Here is a 21,578-nt window from a genome sequence, read left to right as displayed (position 1 = left end):
AGACTCAGAACCAGTGACCGGACCATGATCAAAAAAAAAAAAAGAGAGAGAACACATCCGCCAAGTCAGAACCAGACCCATAGACAAACTAGAATGAGAAGCAGGGCTCAGCAGACGCAAGCTTCTTCTCTAACCTCGCATCAGCGACTTGAAGGACTCCTGAAACTTCCCTGCATACACCTCAGCCAGCCTTGGAATATCTTGTGCTTGTGGCAGATGACAGAGAAACCCCAGGGTAAAGCCAGAGAATCAGGGGGCCAGCTGCTGCTAGAGCGCCATTAATCAGCTGTAAAAAGCCCCCAGCCACAGAGAATCAGCTTCAGACTCATCCGGGGCCTGCAGAGATCTGCTTTGCAATACACAGCAAACTGTGATGAACAGCTTAACGCAGGATCATTTGATAATGAGAAACAATTTTTTGATGGTTTAAAGGGAACCCGACTAAACTTGTCGCTGACAGGGTGATCATCTGGCTCCATGTATTCAGGACAGGTTTACCCCATTGCTTGCCTGGACGTGCAGTATAGAGTTCCCCTATGAAAATCAGGACTACAGATCCCTGCATGCACTGGGGTGAAACATTATTGGCTCACCCTGCACTGAAAGAAAACTGGTGCTAACTAGGTTGACGTAGTCTTGGGCACAGATCTGGATTTTAGTGATGAGGTGCCATACATCACTGGTGCCCAACTGTGCAAATGCATCTCACACCTACAGCATTCACTATGGATATCCTGAGAATCAAACTGTTGGGTGAGGCTGCAGGGCTAGGTCAGGAAACACAGCTATACAGTAGATTTGATCCACCAGCTCCCTCCTGTATCTGACAAAGCATCTCGTCCTGGCTAGCTGGCCATGGTGCCAAAGGATAATCAGTTACCTGAAAAGAGTGTGTGTGTGTGTGTCTGTGTGTGTGTGCCCTGGTGGGAATTCAAAGATCTGGCCCCGGCTGCCATCCAGTCCCAGCATAGCAGCTGGCAGTGCGGCCTGGTGAGCTGGGAAACCAGGAGACCCTACCTCCAATTCCAGCAGCAAAGCCCTTACCCTCCCTCTACACTATGCCTGCTAGTTCTCTGGGGCATGGACCTGGTAAAGAACACGATTAGTCTCCTCCAGCACTCCAGGGGACTCGGATGCTTCCAGCAAGGAGGCTCCTCGGTTACAGTTGAAGCATCAGTATAACCTCTCTTTGGTGAAAGTCAGCCTCTGATAAGCCTGTGAGCACCCTCCCTGCCCAGGCTCTGGGGAATGCAATCTTCCCATTGCCCTGGGCTCAGGTTCTCCCGGAGCGAGTCGGCTTTGTGAAGCTTTCGCATAGTTACCACAGATGCATCACGCTCGCTCGTCTTTGAAACGTCTTCCCAGTAACCCTGAGCAGAATCATCCATCTGCATCTGATGTTGCTATTAAGGGAGCAGTCTCTGAACTCCCCCATGCTGCATTTTAATCCTCATTACGGTACTTAATAAGCAATACTATTAACTTCATGGCTAAAGTAACCTCCTCAACAATTCCCACATGCACCCAGGCGCGACCGCATGATTGCGGAGCGCCCGGTGCTCTTGACAGCGCCAAGGTAATGGTCACCCTGCGACTCCAGGTCAGCAGGAACAAGTGGGACCAGTTTGGGTTTTCTAGCTCCCACCCCAGTGCATGCTGGGAGCTGTAACGCTGCTGCCTATTGCTGCCCCTTCTCCAGACGTCCTCCTGCTTCCTAATTCTGTGCCCCCAGAGCATTCTGGGACTTCCAGTGCCGTTGCCTCAAGGGAGCAGCAGTGTCCAGTTGGCACGGTCAGGGTTGGGTGACTTTGCTCCTCTTTGCTTTCCGGGTACCTCAAGAACACTGGGCCATCCTGAGACTACTTGCAAGCAACTGGTCATAAAACTTAGCAGCTTCAGAGCTGAAGGCAGCCTGTAAGATAAAAACAGAGAATATGCCGACCCCCCCAAGGCCCAACTTATATTTCCTGGTACGATGCCAGATTCCGGGTGATTTCTAAGGATCGTCTGCGCCTGCCCTGGAGTTGCACTCAGTACAGTGCCTTATAACATAGGTTTCCTTACATGCTTCCAAGGTTCATAGTCAATATAATATACAAAGAGAGGATGGGGGGGGGGGGGGCATCAGTGGTATAAGGAGTAGTTGGGGCAGGACATTAGGGCTATATACAGCAGTACGGGTCCTTGGGTTCACCGTCGATTATTTGTAGCTTAAGGATCAATCAGCACCGTTATTAGGGGCTATGTGCAGGGGTTTGGTGGGCTGATCAATTGGTGGCGAAGTTACCCTGGAGTGCTGGAGGTACAGGCGAGGTGTTAGTTTGTGCAGAGTCTCGAGAGGCCCATGACATCAGTTGGTTGCGAAAGCTGCCTCAACACGCCGGGTTTGCGCTAGTTTCCGGAAGGGTGGGAGGTCTGGAGCCTGTCCGATGAGGCTTGGGGACGGCGCCTGCGAAGGCTTGCCTCCTTGTTGCCTACAAGGCTCCCTGTTTTCGTTGAAGGCACCACCAGCCGCGGTGAGGAAGGAGTGAGGGATTTCACGAGTGAGGCGGGCACCTGTCCAGCTGGTCTTTCTTAGATCCCGTTCCCTGCCTCCTCCACCCTACAGGTGCTGCCATTCCTCCCTTTTAAATTCTGCACAGCTTCGTTCAGACCAGCGGCAAGCACGTAAGCAGCAAAGGAAAGACAGGAAAACGTGCTTTACCTGGTGCACTTTGTACCCCGCAGTTCTCAAAGGAAGACTCCCCTCCTCCGGGAAGCTTCCCTGAAATAAGAACGTGCGAATGGCTACCCCAGGACTCGGGACATGGCCCTCACAGAGGTGCGAGGCCTCGCCAGATACAGCATTGCTCCGTCCTGCAGCTCTTTTGCTCTCAGTTTGACTTTCGAAATGCTGTGCGCGTATGTTTCAACTTCTTTTTCTGTTAATTTCATATTATTTGCTGGTTTTAGATCAAAATGTTACGCTTTTTTTAATTCTATGGTCATGTATTATTGTTTGTTGTTATTATTTCTCTGTTTTTTTTTAGTATTAGTCACTTTGATTTTGAGAAAGCTGGGATATTAAGAAACCTAAACTAATCCTGCATCAGATTGCCTGCTCGGTTTGCAGCCTGGTTTAAACATTTGTACGCTAGGAAAAACACGGAAAGCGAGTTTTAAGTGTGGTAAACCCTTTCCGGTGACTGATCAGGAACTGTCGATGGGGCCCGAGTCCATGTCAAAGCTGGGATTTGAATTTAGCCAAGGGGAGGTAAAGGGACTCGGCCCAAGATCACAGGCAGAGAGTCGGTGGCAGAGCTGGGATTAGAACTGAGGCACAGGGAGGTAAAGGGACTTGGCCCAAGATCACAGGCAGAGAGTCGGTGGCAGAGCTGGGATTAGAACTGAGGTACAGGGAGGTAAAGGGACTCAGCCCAAAATCACAGGCAGAGGGTCAGTGGCAGAGCTGGGATTAGAACTGAGGCACAGGGAGGTAAAGGGACTCAGCCCAAGATCACAGGCAGAAGGTCAGTGGCAGAGCTGGGATTAGAACTGAGGTACAGGGAGGTAAAGGGACTTGGCCCAAGATCACAGGCAGATAGTCGGTGACAGAGCTGGAATTAGAACTGAGGCACAGGGAGGTAAAGGGACTCGGCCCAAGATCACAGGCAGAGAGTCTGTGGCAGAGCTGGGATTAGAACTGAGGCGCAGGGAGGTAAAGGGACTCGGCCCAAGATCACAGGCAGAGAGTCGGTGGCAGAGCTGGGATTAGAACTGAGGCGCAGGGAGGTAAAGGGACTCGGCCCAAGATCACAGGCAGAGAGTCATTGGCAGAGCTGGGATTAGAACTGAGACACAGGGAGGTAAAGGAACTCAGCCCAAGATGACAGGCAGAGAGTCGGTGGCAGAGCTGGGATTAGAACTGAGGCACGGAGAGATCCAGGGACTTGTTCAAGGTGACACCTACAGTCGTAATAAGAGTGACAGAGCTGAGATGAGAACCCGGTCCGCACTGTGAACCTGCCATGCCCACCCGGCAGCAGTGGCATTACCTCTCTCACGGCAGGCTGGAGCTGTTCCTTCCAGCGACACACACTGAAAGCTCCAGCCTCTGGCTTTCAAAAGCTCACAGATTGATTTGGCCTGCCCTTTGCCCAGTGATTTTGTATTTGTTATCTCTGCAGTTCCTGGAGCCAAGAAGAAATGGACAGAAGTGCTCAGCCAGAGAGACCCCATAAAACCAGCAGAGACCTCCTCGTCCACTTTGCAAAAACGCACAACATAGCCACATAGCAAATGACAGAAGCTAAAGACCAAAATGGTCCACCTGGTAGCACTTTCTATTTCATGACCAGTGTGTGGGGGATGGGACGGGGAGGTGGGGGGATCTATTGGCTTACGGGACTGCATGGGCTATGTGCCAGATGCCCCCCCCAGCCTACAGCAAGCCAGGGTCTGACATTATCTATTGCCTCTGGCATGCAGAGGTGCCAGCAACACGTACGCTGCTACGATACAGTCCAGAAATTGACGGCGTCAAAGGAGGGGTGCGGTGATAGGAAGAGAATCGGGGGGGGGGGGGGGGAGGAGGATCTCTGAACTGCCCCCAGGAGGTCTCCAGTTTTGAAGCCGGAGACAGCCGCCGTCTATATATTTACTGCCCAAAGCGTCCGGGACAGCGCAGAGAAGTTCGATGACATCACATTAACGACTGCGTGGGAAGTGAACCTGCGTCTCTTCTTCCAGGGGCCATAACTCACTTTCCCTTCTGCCACGTAATCTTCTCCCAACCGGCACGAAGTCCTGCTATAAATCTCAGCTCTCGTAAACATAACGCGTTTCTCAAATGTATTCAACTCCCCCCCCCCCCCCCCAAGCTCTGACGGTTCTCCTGCATTATTCAGCTCTGCAGGCAGCGAACAGGTGCGGGGGCGATGCCAGGGATCTAGGCCGGTCAGCGCTCCTGCATCCTCAGCCAGAAACACTCCCCACCCCCCAGAACCATGCCCTCCCATTCCCACATTTCTCAGCCTTTCCCTAGGAGAGGAAAGTGGTGTCTGCAAAGGACATGGGGTGGGGAAGGAGAGGACAGGACAGATCGAAGGCTCCCGCGGCCAACCTATGGCCCCACTGTTTTGTCTTTCAACGCAGGCCGCACCCTTTCTTCAGTCCCCCCTGGCTGGGCTAAGACAGAGGATGGCCAGGCCCACAGGCCTTCCGGCATATCTCCAAAGGCCCAGGCCTCGACCCTCCTGCCCTGGCTCAGACAACAGCCCTTGAAGCAGGGGATCCCAAACGCGTCAAGAAACGCGCCACACAGGGCATTTCCAGGGTGGGGGAGGGAGGGAGGGACACGGCTGGCCTTCCCAATGATTTTAAATGCTGAGAAAGCTGGGAGGCGGGGGAAGGGTTCACGGGTGTCAGGAATAATCCTGCCAGACTTCTCAGAAGTTGTCCACTATAGGGGAGTAGGGATGTGTTTCTCCCCCTTCAACATCTCTCCTTCTCGTTGCCATCTCCCCCTCAACACAATAAGGCGGCTTCAGCCCAAGTCCCTCTCCCCACACAGCCGGCCATGTTCAGGCCTGAGCCTCTGGCCGAGCTTCTCCACGCTTCCCTGTGCTGGGTGGAGCCCCCAACCCCCGCCTTCTTCTCGGGATGCCAGCACAGGCATTCATTAGCACAGCATGAACATGTACGTGCTGGGGTGGGGGGGGGGAGGGGAGGTGCCACTGCGGCCGGCAGGAAGGTCCTGCGGTAGCGCAGAACAGTGACGAGGCGGGGGAGAAACCCCACCAGCAAAAGCAAGGACCTGCAGTGGCAGAGGCCAGTGGCGCTGCCGGCACTTCCTGGAGCCTGCGCGGCGGCAAAGAACAGGCCCAGCGTTGCTGCCGTGCTCCGGGAGCCGGCGGCAGAAGAACAAACCTAGTGTTGCCGCCAGCGCCGAACAGTTTCCTGCAGTACCACCGGTGGCCGAAGAAGGGACAGACTGGCCCTGTGAGAATAAGTGCCAGTGTGTGTGGGTGTGTGTATACGACAGGGTGTGTGCACGCGTATGAGAGGGTATGAGGTTGGGTATGAGGTTGTGTGGGTATGTATGAGGGTGTGTGCATGTGTGTATGAGGGTGTGTATGAGTTGTGTGGGTATGTATGAGAGGGGGTGTGTGTGTGCGTATGAGAGGATGCCTGTGTGTGTATGAGAAAGTGAGTGTAAAGAAGAGTGAGTGTGTGTGTACCTGTGAGTGCAGGAATGTGTAAAAGGGTGCCTGTGTGTGTGTATGAGAGGGTGCCTGTGTGCGGGGGTGGGGTGAGAGAGAGTAAGCATGTGTATGTGCGCATGGGTGAGACAGGAATCGTGTGTGAGAGATACAGAAGAAGCGTGTATGTGTGAGAGAGAGAGACGGAGGAAATGTGTGTCTGTCTCTTTCACACACACACACACATACACACACTCAAGCTCCCTCTGTCTCTCACCAAGCTTGTATGCGAGAGAGAGAGAGAGGGAGCATATTTCGTTTGAGTCTCTGTATGTGGGTGTGTTCCCCCAATTCACGGCAATCTCACAGTAACAGGTATGGAGAGCGGGAGATTTTTAAAATCCTTATTAGTTTTAATTATTGGGTGTTATTTGATGATTCTGTTGTTTTGAAATATTTTATCAATGTTTAGGAAATTTTAAAATTATATATTGGTGGGAGGTGCCAAAAAAGTATCCACTCCAGGTGCCAAATCCTCTAGGTATGCCTCTGTGTACAAGCCTCTCCCAGGATTGGCCTTTATATGAATAATAATTAGCCTCTCCCCAGGCTGTTCATTATATGAATAATAATTTACAAATCCCCGGGCTGTTCTTTATATGAATAATAATTAGCTTCTCCCTGGGCTGCTCGTATGAATAATTAGCTCCTCTCCGGGCTGCTCTATGAATAATAATTACCTCCTCCCTGGGCCGCTCTTTATATAAATAATAGCTCCTCCCCCTGCTCTTTATATGAATAATAATTAGCTCCTCCCTGGGCCACTCTTTATATGAATAATAATTAGCCTCTCCCTGGGCCGCTCTTATATGAATAATAATTAGTTCCTCCCTGGGCCGCTCTTTATATGAATAATAATTAGCTCCTCCCTGGGCTGCTCTTTATATGAATAATAATTAGCCTCTCCCTGGGCTGTTCATTATATGAATAATTAGCCTCTCCCTGGGCTGCTCTTTATATGAATAATAATTATCTCCTCCCTGGGCCGCTCTTTATATGAATAATAATTAGCTCCTCCCTGGGCTGCTCTTTATATGAATAATAATTAGCCTCTCCCTGGGCTGTTCATTATATGAATAATTAGCCTCTCCCTGGGCTGCTCTTTATATAAATAATAATTAGCTCCTCCCTGGGTGCTCTGAATAATTAGCTCCTCCCCGGGCTGCTCTTACTATGAATAATTAGCTCCTCCCTGGGCCGCTCTTTATATGAATAATAATTAGCTCCTCCCTGGGCTGCTTTATATGAATAATAATTAGCTCCTCCCTGGGCCCTCTTTATATGAATAATAATTATCCTCTCCCTGGGCTTTTCATTATATGAATAATAATTAGCTCCTCCACGGGTGCTCTGAATAATTGGCTCCGGGCTGCTCTTACTATGAATAATAATTAGCTCCTCCCTGGGCTGCTCTTTATATGAATAATAATTAGCTCCTCCCTGGGCTATATGAATTAGCTGCTCCCTGTATTTCAGGAAGCTCTGGGTGCAGTCCAGGTTTTCAGGGGCGGGGTGGGGAGGCAGATAGTCGTCAGGGTGCCTTATTGCTTAAGATGCCCGCATGTTATGAGGTGTGGCCCTCTGAGCTGCCCCCCCCCCCCCCCCCACACGTTCTCTCTCTGCTGCTTCTGCTCTCTGGGCTTCTTCATTTCTGTCTGCTGTTTAGCATAACTTCCTCTCTCTTCTTTGCTCTTTATTTATGTCCGGCAGGCTTTGCTCTACTTGCTGTGAGGCAGCATTTATTTTATTTGCAGACTCTGCCTTCTCTGTAGTCTATCTCCATGTACTTTTCTTTTTTTAGCCTCTCTTCAGCACATTAGCCTCAGAACATGCTAATGTGAAAGGCAATCTATTGTCTTGGCTTAGTCTAGGAGCACGAGATGAAGCCTGGTGGGTAGAGCAGCGAGGCTGGGAAGCCAGAGGGGTTCAAACCCCACTGCTGCTCCTTGTGTCCTTAGGCAGGTCATTTTATCCTTCCTTGCCTCAGGTACAGACAGACTGTGCGCCCTCTGGGCAAGGAAATATCTACAGTACCTGACTGTTGTAAAGGCGAGAAATCAAATCCAAACCCAGTTCACACCTACAGTAACCACTGCTTCCAAGCTAATGCTTGGTGACACCCAGTGACCTTCAGGCTTCTCCACCTGCTCCCCCCTCCTCCCCTCCACACAGGCCCCCCTGCCCCACTACATGCCCCTCCCTCCCTTCTCCTGTGTTGCTAAGCAACCCCCACCACTCTCATCAATCCCGCTGTGGCCACTCAACCGGGGAGCTGGAAATCAGAAAGCAACATGGTGCCCCGGCAGGACCAGCATCCCGAAGCTGCGCTAGCGCCCCCTGTGCCTGTAACCGGCTGCACAGCGACAGGCCGGGTGATGGATTCTGAGAATCTTGTCCTTCAGCCCGATCCGGGGAGGACACTGCGGCGCCTCATCATCTGGATGTTTGGTTAGGAAGCATCTGGTGTTTGCTGTACCTGCAGGACCACAGTTGCATGTTTACTGAGGACCGCCCCCTCTGCTCCCCAGCGAACAGCACAAGATCAGGGATGCCAGGGCATCCAATGCATATGCAACACAGAAGGCTGGCATCCCATATCACCAATTAATACAACTGGCACCAGGCCCAGCATCAGCGGCTGAAGAAAATGTTGAGTTTATTGTGATGTGACAGAGAAAGGGGACAAGGCGAGGAGTAAAGGTCAAAGGCATGGGAACAGCAGACGTGGGGGTGGTTTTATTTTCTTGGCCGGGCAACTCTAGCTCAGTGGGAAGAAGGGCCGGGATCCAGCGCCATTCGCAGCCCTCCTGGGATTTTTCCCCTTCTCCAACGTACCCGGGGCTGGGAGCGCTAAGGCCATGGGCTCTGAGACCAGCCACTAGGTGTCACTCTTGAGCAATGACCATTACTTTCCCCCCCCCCTTCTGTTCCCACTCTCTCCCCCAGGGGCTGTGAATGCTACTTCCGCAGCATCCCAGCCCTGGCCAACCAGGGGAGAAGAAAAGCCCATTTAAGGATCAAACAGGGACCTTTTGCATGGCAACCGCGCTGCGACCGGTTGCCTCTGGCTCAGCCTGAATATCAAAAATCTTTGAGATCTGAAGGCAGCGTCTCTTGGCACTTCTCTCCTGGCTTGTAAGCAAGTGTGACTCCCTGCCATCAGAGGAGCAGACTGTCTTTGTACTGCAGGCTGCTCAAATGAAAGGAGCAAGGAGCAGCAAGAATCACCCTCCTCTTTCTTCCTTCAGACCCCTCTAGTCCTGCGTCGGCAGTCTCCACATTAACTTCAGGTTCTCCTTCCCAACACCCTGAACTCATCTTCCACGTTCCCACTCATCCCCGTCTTGCAATCTGTGCTCTGCCACAGGACTCTCTGCCCTTCCCCCACCCTCGCCAGGCGTAAACCCTCTTGCCTTCTCCATTCAGCAGGGCCTCTCCTCTCTACCTCTTCAGGGCCCACTCTACAAAACGCACTACCTCTCTCTGTACCACAACATCACCCTCACACCTCTCCCAATCGGACCCAAAACTGCTCACCTCCCGTGCCCACATCGCTCGTTAATCCCTCAAGGTAGCCCTGTCCCGGTGCGCTCTGGCACAGGCCCGCTAATTACATCACTGACTAAACTGAAGGAAGCCCGGAGCGCCATCGGATCCAGCCGTCTCCTATATCCAAAAGCTCTGTGTCATTACTTTCCTTTTATGCATCGTTCATTGTAATTCTCCTTTTATGCATCGTTCATTGTAATTTTCCTTTCTCAGTTACCTGTAAACCGACATGATGTGTCCTACGAATGCCGGTATATAAAAAGCTTTAAATAAATAAATAAATAAATAAATAAATAAATAAATAACTGATCCAGCACTGCATTCAGTTTCCAAGAATGGCCATAAAACTTGCAAATAGAAGCTTTAGCATCGAGATTTTAGAGCGACCTGGTCAAGATCATCCAGCTGGTGCTCAGTAATGGGGAAGGGAGGTAGGACTGGAATCTGGGTCCTCAGCTTTCACAGTCCATTACAACGGTATACTGTCAAGATTTGTTCACACCTAGCCGTTCTCAGTTACACAGGCGTCCAAAGGGCTATCGTGCAAAAGTCTCCCAATGGAGGGATACAGCTATATTATTCTTAGCAGTCCTCCTTAAAATTAGCACTAAATTCATTCCCCTGTTCTTGCTGGCTGGCTCAGATACCAGGCCCCTGTTCTCTCTACACTTAATTATAGATGAGTCCCTAAATATCCTGCTTTTTGCTCACAAATTGCAGGAACAGCTGTTCTGCAGCTCCTTCGGATGCCAAAGCGAATCCCTGAGAGAAGCAAGGATTCGCTCTCAAATCAGAGCCAAGACAAGGCCCATCCACCCTTCAAAACCCAGTCTGGGATCTTGATTTCCAGCAGTAAGTGTAAGAAACGGAGCAACTGGATTCACATAGGCACCTCTCATAGGGCCTACAGTGCTTTGCAATTTTTATTGCTTGAGAAACATAAAAGTACAACATGCAGCCATCTCTGGGGTGCATGGCCTGGCACCTGGACAACAAAGAGGCTTTCAGAGGAGAAAAGATAAGGGAGCAACGTTATCCAGTTCCAGCTGCTGCTTGCCATTAGTCAGGCAGAATTGGTGTGGTCAGGAAGAGGGTGGGGTTGGAAAGGGGGGTGTGGTCTGAAAGGGGGCACGGCCCGGTAGCTGAAACACAGGCCATGAGCCAGAAGTGCAGGTTATGAGCAAAGCACTCACCTCTGCCACCGACCCCCTGTGTGACCTCAGAATGAGCCGATTTATCTGCCTGTGCCTCAGTTCTCATCCCAGTTCCGCCCCTGACGCTCTGTATGTGGCCTTGGGGGGAGTCACCTCATGGTCCTTGCGCCTCCAGGGCCCAGTTTAAAATGGGCTCTATCCCAGGCAACACATTTATAAACAAGAGAGCGCTAGAAGGTCGGCCTGAGCAGATGTGGAAATGGCTGTTGATGGACACAACAGCAAATGACATGGGGGCAGCGGGTCTGGGATGACCTTCCTCACTCCGGATGACTTCTCAGCCAGGCTGCCATCGTGGTATAAAAATACATTTACCCTTGTGAATGCCACGGCCAGGACAGAGTCTGACAGGGAAGGGGACTTCGGCTTGGTCTCTCCTTGCTTGCGCAGACAAGACGGAGAATGGTCCCAGGGGCGATTCCTTCCTCCACGGGTTGAATTCCTTTTCCCCGGCAGCCAAGGAAGGTAAAGCCCTCAGATCTGCCTCGACACGTGGGCTCTCTCATCATGGGACTCCTTCCCGGTCGTGGGTATCCCCATCCACACCATCTCTCTCTCTCTCTCTCTTCCTACCTTTCTAAACAAGTCATCAACTTGAGTGGTGAATGGCGGTCAATGTATCAGTCTTAATTGGTGGGGGCGGTGGTGGGCTGAGGGTTGTCCGACAGCAGCCACAAGATGACAATTTCCTTCCTCTCTCCCAGGGACCTGGGGTTTCCACAGAGCCGGCAAGGGGACGCACGCGTGCTCCGGGAGCCACTGGAAGACGGGAGGAGGGAGGTGTGCCCGGATTAAAATCTGCGATTGATTTAAACGCCGCCCCCCCCCCACCCCATGCACTGGGGCCTGAATGCTGGGAGGAGGTCGATAAGGCCCACGGTTCCGCCGTTTCATTAAAAAAATCAACAAATGTGGGGCCAGATGCGCTAACGGGAATCTTCCTATTTTGTGTCTACAGAAAAAAATGTTGAGGACATCAGGCTCTTAATGTGAATTTATAAAGGGACAAAGAGACTTTGGGGCTGTGAATGTTGCTGGTGCTAACTCCACGGCTGCTGAACAAGTACGAGTCAGGAGAGAGTGATCTTTCCTCCTCTACAAACTGCTTGAAAAACAAGTCCATATGGAGACGGCGCTGCTTACGGACTCAGCACATCCTCAGCCTCTCTTACAGCTAGGGCTTTGGATTATTAGCTCTTTATAAGTTGAGAATTTAGCTGTTTATCTTCCAGATAATTAGGAATCGTCTGGGGGAACCAAAACTCTGTGCTTTCACGCTGCAGGTACTACTGCTGGGTGCTCCATCAAGCAATCCCTATATTTTTGCAGCTGAGGAGTCCTCAATGTGAAAAAAAAGCAGAAAAACAAAGCGAAGGATCCAGGGTAGGCAAAGCAGGGGAGAAACAGCCCTAGGGGAAGGATGTTCTTCTTATGCATATCTAATAAACACCTAGTTTACCTTTTGTTTGCATCAGGAGCATTAGGGTTTGTGTTAAAACCTAAAATCAGAAGCATTATTTATAGCACAGCTTTCCTGCATAATATACTGTGTTAACTGTGATATTTCCTACAGTTACACTGAACCTCCAAGCCCACAGTCCTAGAGGTGACAGATCCTGTATCCCTGCACCCATCCCCTGAGCCCTCCAGTCCTAAAGGTGACAGGCTCTGTATCCCTGCTCCCATCCCCTGAGCCCTCCAGTCCTAGAGGTGACAGGATCTGTATCCCTGCCCCCATCCCGAGCCCTCCAGTCCTAGAGGTGACAGGCTCTGTATCCCTGCCCCCATCCCCTGATCCCTCCAGTCCTAGAGGTGACAGGCTCTGTATCCCTGCACCCATCCCCTGATCCCTCCAGTCCTAGAGGTGACAGGCTCTGTATCCCTGCTCCCATCCCCTGATCCCTCCAGTCCTAGAGGTGACAGGCTCTGTATCCCTGCCCCCATCCCCTGATCCCTCCAGTCCTAGAGGTGACAGGCTCTGTATCCCTGCTCCCATCCCCTGATCCCTCCAGTCCTAGAGGTGACAGGCTCTGTATCCCTGCACCCATCCCCTGATCCCTCCAGTCCTAGAGGTGACAGGCTCTGTATCCCTGCCCCCATTCCCTGAGCCCTCCAGTCCTAGAGGTGACAGGCTCTGTATCCCTGCGCCCGTCCCCTGATCCCTCCAGTCCTAGAGGTGACAGGCTCTGTATCCCTGCGCCCATCCCCTGATCCCTCCAGTCCTAGAGGTGACAGGCTCTGTATCCCTGCGTCCATCCCCTGATCCCTCCAGTCCTAGAGGTGACAGACTCTGTATCCCTGCGTCCATCCCCTGATCCCTCCAGTCCTAGAGGTGACAGACTCTGTATCCCTGCGCCCATCCCCTGAGCCCTCCAGTCCTAGAGGTGACAGGCTCTGTATCCTTGCGCCCATCCCCTGATCCCTCCAGTCCTAGAGGTGACAGGCTCTGTATCCCTGCACCCATCCCCTGATCCCTCCAGTCCTAGAGGTGACAGGCTCTGTATCCCTACTCCCATCCCCTGATCCCTCCAGTCCTAGAGGTGACAGGCTCTGTATCCCTGCTCCCAGCCCCTGATCCCTCCAGTCCTAGATGTGACAGGCTCTGTATCCCTGCTCCCCTCCCCTGAGCCCTCCAGTCCTAGAGGTGACAGGCTCTGTATCCCTGCTCCCCTCCCCTGAGCCCTCCAGTCCTAGAGGTGACAGGCTCTATATCCCTGCTCCCATCCCCTGAGCCCTACAGTCCTAGAGGTGTCAGGCTCTGTATCCCTGCGCCCATCCCCTGAGCCCTCCAGTCCTAGAGATGACAGGCTCTGTATCCCTGCCCCCATCCCCTGAGCCCTCCAGTCCTAGAGGTGACAGGCTCTGTATCCCTGCCCCCATCCCCTGAGCCCTCCAGTCCTAGAGGTGACAGGCTCTGTATCCCTGCTCCCATCCCCTGAGCCCTCCAGTCCTAGAGGTGACAGGCTCTGTATCCATCTTCCAATGCTATGAACTATCTAGTCCTTCAACAAAAATATCAGTTTACATTTTCTGTTTCTCCTGAGAATCTGTTGGATTTACACAAGTAAATAAAAAGAAAATTAAGAAGACAACTCTGTCTTAGGGTTCAAACCAGGGTCTTATCTTAATGAGTTCCTCTCCCCCTAGCAGGATTTCAAAGATTCACTTTACTGGAGTATTCTCAACTTTAATACTTTCTGCTCTGCCTCACACATCCAGCACTGGCTTCCAAGCCCGACTTGATAATTTATTGATTTGCCATCGATTTTCCGCCTAACGCAATTACCGTGCACAGAAGCTCACCTTACAGGCCGCTTCAGCACAGATGGTTTCTGCTGGGCTGACTTCTGACATGTATATTTCCATTGCGGCAGAAGACAATCTGTCCATCGCGCCGCTCAGCCAGCGAGGGAGGGAGGATCGGTCCAGGCCACTGCACTAGAAAGAAAGAAACAGTTTTGTTCCTGAACTGAGAAAAAAACACAGCAAAAAAACCCACCACCTCCTTCACGTTCGAAAGAGGCAAACATTTTCCAGGGAGCTACCAACACTTCCCCCAGAGGAGAAAGAGCCTTGTTTATTTAGCTATAAGCTTTAGCACTTTTGTGTGGTTCCCTAGAAGTGTTCCTTCTGCCGTTGCATTCCTATGCGATTGGGAGTAGGGCGGTCTCTCTCTCTCTCTCTGTTCACATACGGACATTTAAGGAGAAGGTCGTGGCTATTGCTCTCTGTCCCAAGGTGCCTATGGCATCACCACAATCTCCACCTAACGGATCCTAGAAGAGATACTTTTCCTAGCGGTGTATGAATGCCTCGGGTTTAGGAGCTATGCTGTCCCCTTCCCATGGCTCATCATAAAGGTCTCCCAGGATCGTCCTTGGCTCAGTTTCCTGTACAGAATGGGGATCCTCGGGTTGTACTCCCCATTGCCACTTCTGAAGGCCTTGTTCGATGTGAAGCTTTCGACTGTGATGGCCTTTGCAGATCTCCTGGGGGATCCCTACAGTCATCAAACTGTACGAGGATAACAAATGGGAGGAGTGAGTGAGACTACTGAATGAAGTGAGGGTGCGTGAGACTCCATCGCAATATGTGAAGACACTGATGGGAGGAGTGACAGTGTGTGAGGTCATTGGTGAGGGGACAGAATGAGGATCCTTCATGGTGTGTGTGAGCTCACTGATGGGAGGAGTGACAGTATGCGAGGTCAGTGATGGGAAAAAGTAGTGAGACTCCATCACGATGTGTGAGGTCAGTGATGGGAGGAGAGAGTGAGACTCCATCATGGTGTGTGAGGTCGCTGATGGGAGGAGAGAGTGAGGATCCATCATGGTGTGTGAGGTCAGTGATGAGAGGAGAGAGTGAGGATCCATCATGGTGTGTGAGGTCGCTGATGGGAGGAGAGAGTGAGGATCCATCATGGTGTGTGAGGTCGCTGATGGGAGGAGAGAGTGAGGATCCATCATGGTGTGTGAGGTCAGTGATGAGAGGAGAGAGTGAGGATCCATTATGGTGTGTGAGGTCGCTGATGGGAGGAGAGAGTGAACCTCCATCATGGTGTGTGAGGTCGCTGATGGGAGGAGAGAGTGAACCTCCATCATGGTGTGTGTGAGGTCGCTGATGGGAGAGTGAGGATCCATCGTGGTATGTGAGGTCAGTGATGAGAGGAGAGAGTGAGGCTCCATCATGGTGTGTGAGGTCACTGATGGGAGGAGAGAGTGAACCTCCATCATGGTGTGTGAGGTCAGTGATGAGAGGAGAGAGTGAGGTGCCATCATGGTGTGTGAGGTCGCTGATGGGAGGAGAGAGTAAGGATCCATCATGGTGTGTGAGGTCGCTGATGGGAGGAGAGAGTGAGGATCCATCATGGTGCGTGAGGTCGCTGATGGGAGGAGAGAGGATCCATCGTGGTGTGTGAGGTCAGTGATGGGAGGAGAGAGTGAGGATCCATCGTGGTGTGTGAGGTCGCTGAAGGGAGGAGAGAGTGAGGATCCATCATGGTGTGTGAGGTCGCTGATGGGAGGAGAGAGTGAGGCTCCATCATGGTGTGTGAGGTCGCTGATGGGAGGAGAGAGGATCCATCGTGGTGTGTGAGGTCAGTGATGAGAGGAGAGAGTGAGGCTCCATCATGGTGTGTGAGGTCGCTGATGGGAGGAGAGAGGATCCATCGTGGTGTGTGAGGTCAGTGATGAGAGGAGAGAGTGAGGCTCCATCATGGTGTGTGAGGTCGCTGATGGGAGGAGAGAGTGAGGCTTGACATGCCTAATTATAAGGAAAGATTACTTTTAACTGCTCTTTGGTATCAGTTCTGTGGATATGCCAATGCCAGTTTCCAGTATTCCTAAACACTACATTTAACCGAAGCAAAATATAAAATAATGTGAGAGTTATTCCCAGACATAAATAGACCGGGAGCCTTCGAGCTGACAGAATAAAGGCGTAGAAGGATTTGTTTGCTGTGGGTTTCTGAATGAGAGGACGTTGCGGAAGCTGTCACCCTTCCAGTGAGAAACCGATATTATCTGCACAGCAATCGCTCGCTCTGCATCTTTCCTCGGCGCTGGCAGCCCTTCACAAACCCCAGCACTGTCCGCCCCCAGACCTGGCAAGCACGAGGGGGGGGGGGCAAAAGTTTCCGTGGCGGCAAGGACAAACCAAGGTCAGCAGTCAGCTGGTGCCCGCAGCCTGTGCTCGCTGGCTTCCGATTCTGCCTCCGGCCACATTCTACAAAATCTGCAACAGAAGAATGAACATAGCAGGGTCCTGAGCAAATGAAAGCCAAGAGGGCCAGAGCGGCACCAGGCCGGGCGGAGCAAGTCGGATTCCCCAGGTTCATGGGCTCGGGAACTACCGTTACTGACATGCCTAGCACAAGATCAGTCTCCCACCCTGTTCGGTGAGCTAAGTGTGGCTCGCGTCTAGAAAAGGAAATGCACGGAGTATAACCGCAGTCTTTATTTTTTGGATTCCAGTTTCCAGCGTTTCCCCTGAAGCAGGACCTCGGTCCGAAACATGGCCATGTCGGGACGTTTGGGATCGATATATTATGGATGAGTATCTTTATACTATTATTAGCCTTGGATTGAATAATTGGACATTTTGTCTATGAATTTGGATCGGGACTATTTTTACAATAATATAAAAAAAGAAAAATTTCATGAATTGAAAATTAAAGTAATTAAGACCCCTTATAAAAAACGAGATGGTCTGCTTCATGCCTGCTCGTGAATAGAGGGTCTAACAAAAATTTGTTGGGTCGGTAATAAGGTGCTTTATAGTTGTTACCAGTACATGATTTGGTTGTTTGGTTGTTTACGGAAAGGCTACACATCCAGGGGTGTGTGGAGGAAACTGGCCTTCTTTCGGTCCAGTGATTCTCTCCCTCTCCTCCTTGGGGGCAGAACTGCTCCTTCCGGACCAGGACCATCAGTGTGTCCGGCCCCAGGCTGGCTCCTCTCTCACGCTGTTCACCGCCACCACTGCCCTCCAGCGCTTGCTCTCCCCGGGCTGCCAGATGCGTGGCTGCCGGCACTCCCCCTTTCCCACCCTCTGGCCCCTGCACTCCGGGACCATCCAGATGACTGAGGTCCAGTGAGTGCTCCAAGCCCCCTGCTTCCTTCAGCATCTTTGCCTGTACAATGTCTCATCCCAGACCCTGTGTGTGTGTGTGGGGGGGGGGGGGTCACAGACAGACAGACAGACATGACTAGGACATTAGGTGTTAGAACGCCTAATAAAAACAATCAGCTGGTAACCCTAAAGGACATAAGTGACCCTTCTGACCTTGAAATGGGCCATAGGTAGACATGTCCTTTGCCTAGCCCTGGTCTCAGCATGCGGGACGGCGCAGGGGCCTGGGATTATATTGCCAAATAAATAAGGGAAGGACAAACGAGTTCACAATGTTCAAACGAGTTCACAATGTTAACGTTTCGTTAAGTCAGAAAAAATAAATACGCGGTTCCACGCAGAACTATTTATTTATTTATAGATTTATTTATCACCTAACTGCAATTCTAGGCGATTTACAATAAACATACATAGTCAAATAAGCAACAATGGTAAAATAAAAACAGCAAAAATTAAAATAAAAGGGCATATAAAATTATCTGATAGATCCAATTAATCACGAGTGGTATTTAAATGTTAATACTGATAAGCCTGTGTAAATAAATAGGCCTTTAGCATCTCCCTAAAATCAATTAAGACTGTTTTGTTTTGTCTTTTTTAACTGTTTAGAGAATGCATTCCACAATTTTGGTTCCTGAACACAAAAAAAGACCATCCCTAGACTCTTCTAGCCGAGCACATTTAAAAGAAGGAACATCAAGGTTCAGCTGGGATCCTGCCCGGCCATGCATCTTAAGAGCAGTATTCATACTACGAGGGGGAATGCCTTTCACTCCTGTGTGTGCTATCATTAAAAAGCCTTCCTTCCAGGACGCTCACATGCATCCAAGGGCTGCACAGATTGCTTTTAAATCCAAACGGCAACGCCACTCCAAGTCCTGAAGGATGGATAGATAGATAGATAGATAGATAGATAGATAGATAGATAGATAGATATCAGTGTCAGAGGTTTCCACAGAATCTGAATTAAAGCCCCCAGGGGAGGAGACCAGCGCTGACGGTTTATCTCCATCACCACGTTAAACGCAAACACCGAATTGAAAGGGAGGAAAATGTACATGAATGGAAGTAGTCATCAATAGGAGAACTGGGAAGAAGGCCAACGGAGGGAGGCCCGGATGCCAAGAAGGGGCAGAGGTCTGCTCCGAGGTCACAAATCTTGACAAAATAAAGAGTGTAGGATCAATATTAGACACGTGGCGACCTGTTCTCTTAGCAGCATTAAGGGCCTTCACGGACAGACTCTTAAAATAAAAAACTATGCACGATAATAAAACCAATCTCTTTAGCTCGCCCCCTCTGTCGCTTGCTCCTCTGCCGCGCCTCTCTCAGTGGTGCCACCAGGCCTGTGGTGGCCCCTGGGTGAGGCAGTTATTGGGGGACCCCATAGAGAGCCGTACGAGATCCTCTTCCCTCCATTCGCAAGCCTTTGTGTCCGCATAACCGAATTCCCAAAGGAAATAAACCTTGCAGGAGGATTTAGATAAAACGCAGTCATTTTCTCGCTAAAACGGCTCCCCCTCCTTAAAAAAAAAAGTAAAAATCTGTTGCGTAATTCTGGGGCCCCCTAGAGTGCAAGGCCCCGTTTCCTCTCCCGCCCCTTCAGATCCCCCTTCTTTCTCTGACAGGCTTCCGTTACCGTTTGGGGCTGCCCCCCCCCCAAGCGTTTGCGATCCCGCAGCTCCTTCTCCCCTGCGGCGCTCGGTCACTCTTTTGCAAGGGAAGCTTTCAGACCCCATAGTGTGCCCTGGCCTGCGCGGGCCGCGTGACGCGCGCTCTCTGTCAGAACGCCGCCAGCAGGCGCCACGACAAAAGGCACCGCCGTCAGGCTGACAGCCCTTATCGCAGGTCAGGTTAATTAATGCTACATGAGAACGGGTGACCTTTGCAGGCGTCTGTGTGACATGTCACCGCGGCGCTAACGATTCCTTTACCCGTCAGTGCCGAGCAGGTACACGGGCTTACTGCCGTCCTCGAGGGGGCCAATTAACACCTTTTCAGGAGAACTGGCTCGGACGTGGCCAACGCCTGCCAGCAGCGTCCGACGAAGATTGCAATTATTATCTCCCGCACGGCCGGGGCCGGCGTGTCAGGTCGCGCGCTTCCATGCGCGGCCGTTTACGTACTCCTCTTCCTTTGACAAGTGTTCGGCGCGGGAGAAGGGAGTCCCGCGTGGCACTGGAAGGGGCCCCGTGATGTCAGTCTCCCGCCAGCCCCCGCGACGCTTCCGAAAGGCACGGGCGGCAGACGGGGCGGGTAAGACAAGAATGGGGACGAGCTGGACACGCAGCACATGTTCAAAGGGGTAAATTAAACTTCAGAGCCCAGGCTGAGAAGGGAGTAACCAGAATCCTCTCTCTCTTTCTCGATCCATCCCACCCTTACCTGCTCATCACCCTCTCTCTCTTCCCCACCCATCCAGCTTCCTCTCTGTCTTCACCCCCCAACATCTACCCAGCATCCATTATCTTCTCTCTTGTGGTGCCCTGCCTTAAAAGTGGGTAGGCAGCACTTAAAGAATTATGCCCCCCCCCCCAAAAAAAAAATAAAAATATATATATATAATGGCACCCTATGTGACCGCCTAGTTAGCCTAATGGAAGAAGTGGCCCTGGAAGGAGGAGGCACTACTCCTCCTACAATCAGTGCCACTGCTTGAGTCGTGCGCCAGGAAAGGGCAATCAGTCCGTTAGATAAGACTATAACTCCTTGCCCCCACCGTACTGACATCAGATGCTTCCTGGAAACTGGAATTCCACCCCAGTCCCAACAATGAGGCATATGGTGATGGGTCCCTGAAATGCCTGGTGGACCTAGGGTGGCCAACCGGCTCCTGATTTTCAGGACAGGTTGATCCAGTCCTGGCTTTACCACACTGCATGCTGGGGCTTATTCTGATTTCCCTATTGCATTCCCTAAGAAAAGCAGGACTATTAAGTACCCTGCATGCAGGGGAGTAAAACCAGGACTGGATCAACCTGTCCTGAAAATCTGGAGCCAGTTGGCAACCCCAGGTGGATCTCGCAGTGCAAGACCTGTCCTGTGCAGAGAACCCTTTCCCTAAAGACCAGGACGGTGGGAGATGGGTACAAGAGCAGGATGTTCACACTAGCTCCTTGCGGACCTCATCCTGCCCAGTCCCGGCTTCCCAGCACGTGGTCGCCTGCAGCTGGAGCCCTAGCAAATGCGCCGTCCGCTCAAATGTTTGGCGTTTCCTAGAACGGAGGCAGAGAAAATCAAATTTCCGTCCTGAGGGGGCCCGATTGGCATTCTCCTCCATGCGCACGGCCCCTCCCTCAGAAAGTCCCTTCTCACCTGCCACAGTTTTAATAACTTCACATTTAAATAACTGAATAATGCAGCAGCTTAGTAACCAGCTCTGCGTAGCAGTTTCAATTCCGGTTACAATCATTCTCTGTTGTGTAATTACAGAAAGTTCTCCTTGCAAAGGATCAACAGATGGATTGACAAAGCAGACAATTCGGAAGGCCCCAGATGCATCCGATTCTATTTTGACGGAACATGTTCTCGCTTCCTAGCCAAGATGAAAAAAGAAAAAAAATAGAAGAATCCCTCCTTTGCTGTTTATCTCATTTATCTCTGTCATGGAGTATTTTCTGTACAATAAAGAAACCAATAATCATAAAGCAACAAGAAATAAAAAGATATAAAATTAATGTACTTAAAAATGGTGTTGAATCTGGAATCTTCACGCAATCCTTTAGCTCTGTTTTGGTGTGGTTTTGGCAAGGGAAGGCTTAGGGGAAGGGGGATTGCAGGATTGCAGAACATTTTAGAAGGTACCTGGGTGCCATACACTGTGTCTTGCTCCCACTGCACCTCAGTCCTAATCTGCCAACACCGCCTGTCAACTGGATCTTTAAGTGATGTCTCTTATAAGACATGCCACCTCCATGTGGCTCGGCAAGCACAGAACAGGGCAAGA

General features: G+C 51.2%; 2 long non-coding RNA genes across 2 annotated transcripts in view; one reads left to right on the top strand and one right to left on the bottom strand.

Moving 5' to 3' along the window:
• The window catches only part of LOC115078775, a 30,034-nt gene extending 10,350 nt beyond the window's left edge, over nucleotides 1–19,684 (bottom strand). The window contains exons 1-2 of the long non-coding RNA XR_003853153.1: nucleotides 19,567–19,684; nucleotides 14,306–14,440 (exon numbers count right to left, since the gene is read on the bottom strand). This is a non-coding gene — a long non-coding RNA (uncharacterized LOC115078775). The remainder of the gene's footprint in view (nucleotides 1–14,305; nucleotides 14,441–19,566) is intronic.
• A 115-nt stretch (nucleotides 19,685–19,799) lies between these two features.
• On the top strand, nucleotides 19,800–21,310 carry LOC115078774. The gene is made up of 2 exons (XR_003853152.1): nucleotides 19,800–19,937; nucleotides 21,065–21,310. It is a non-coding gene; the product is annotated as an uncharacterized LOC115078774 (long non-coding RNA).
• The last annotated feature ends 268 nt before the right edge of the window (nucleotides 21,311–21,578 follow it).

This window comes from Rhinatrema bivittatum, chromosome 16 (genome assembly GCF_901001135.1).
Source record: "Rhinatrema bivittatum chromosome 16, aRhiBiv1.1, whole genome shotgun sequence".
Taxonomy (NCBI): Eukaryota; Metazoa; Chordata; class Amphibia; order Gymnophiona; family Rhinatrematidae; genus Rhinatrema; species Rhinatrema bivittatum.
Note: the sequence above shows the minus strand (reverse complement) of the source record. Positions and strands in the feature narration are given on the sequence as shown.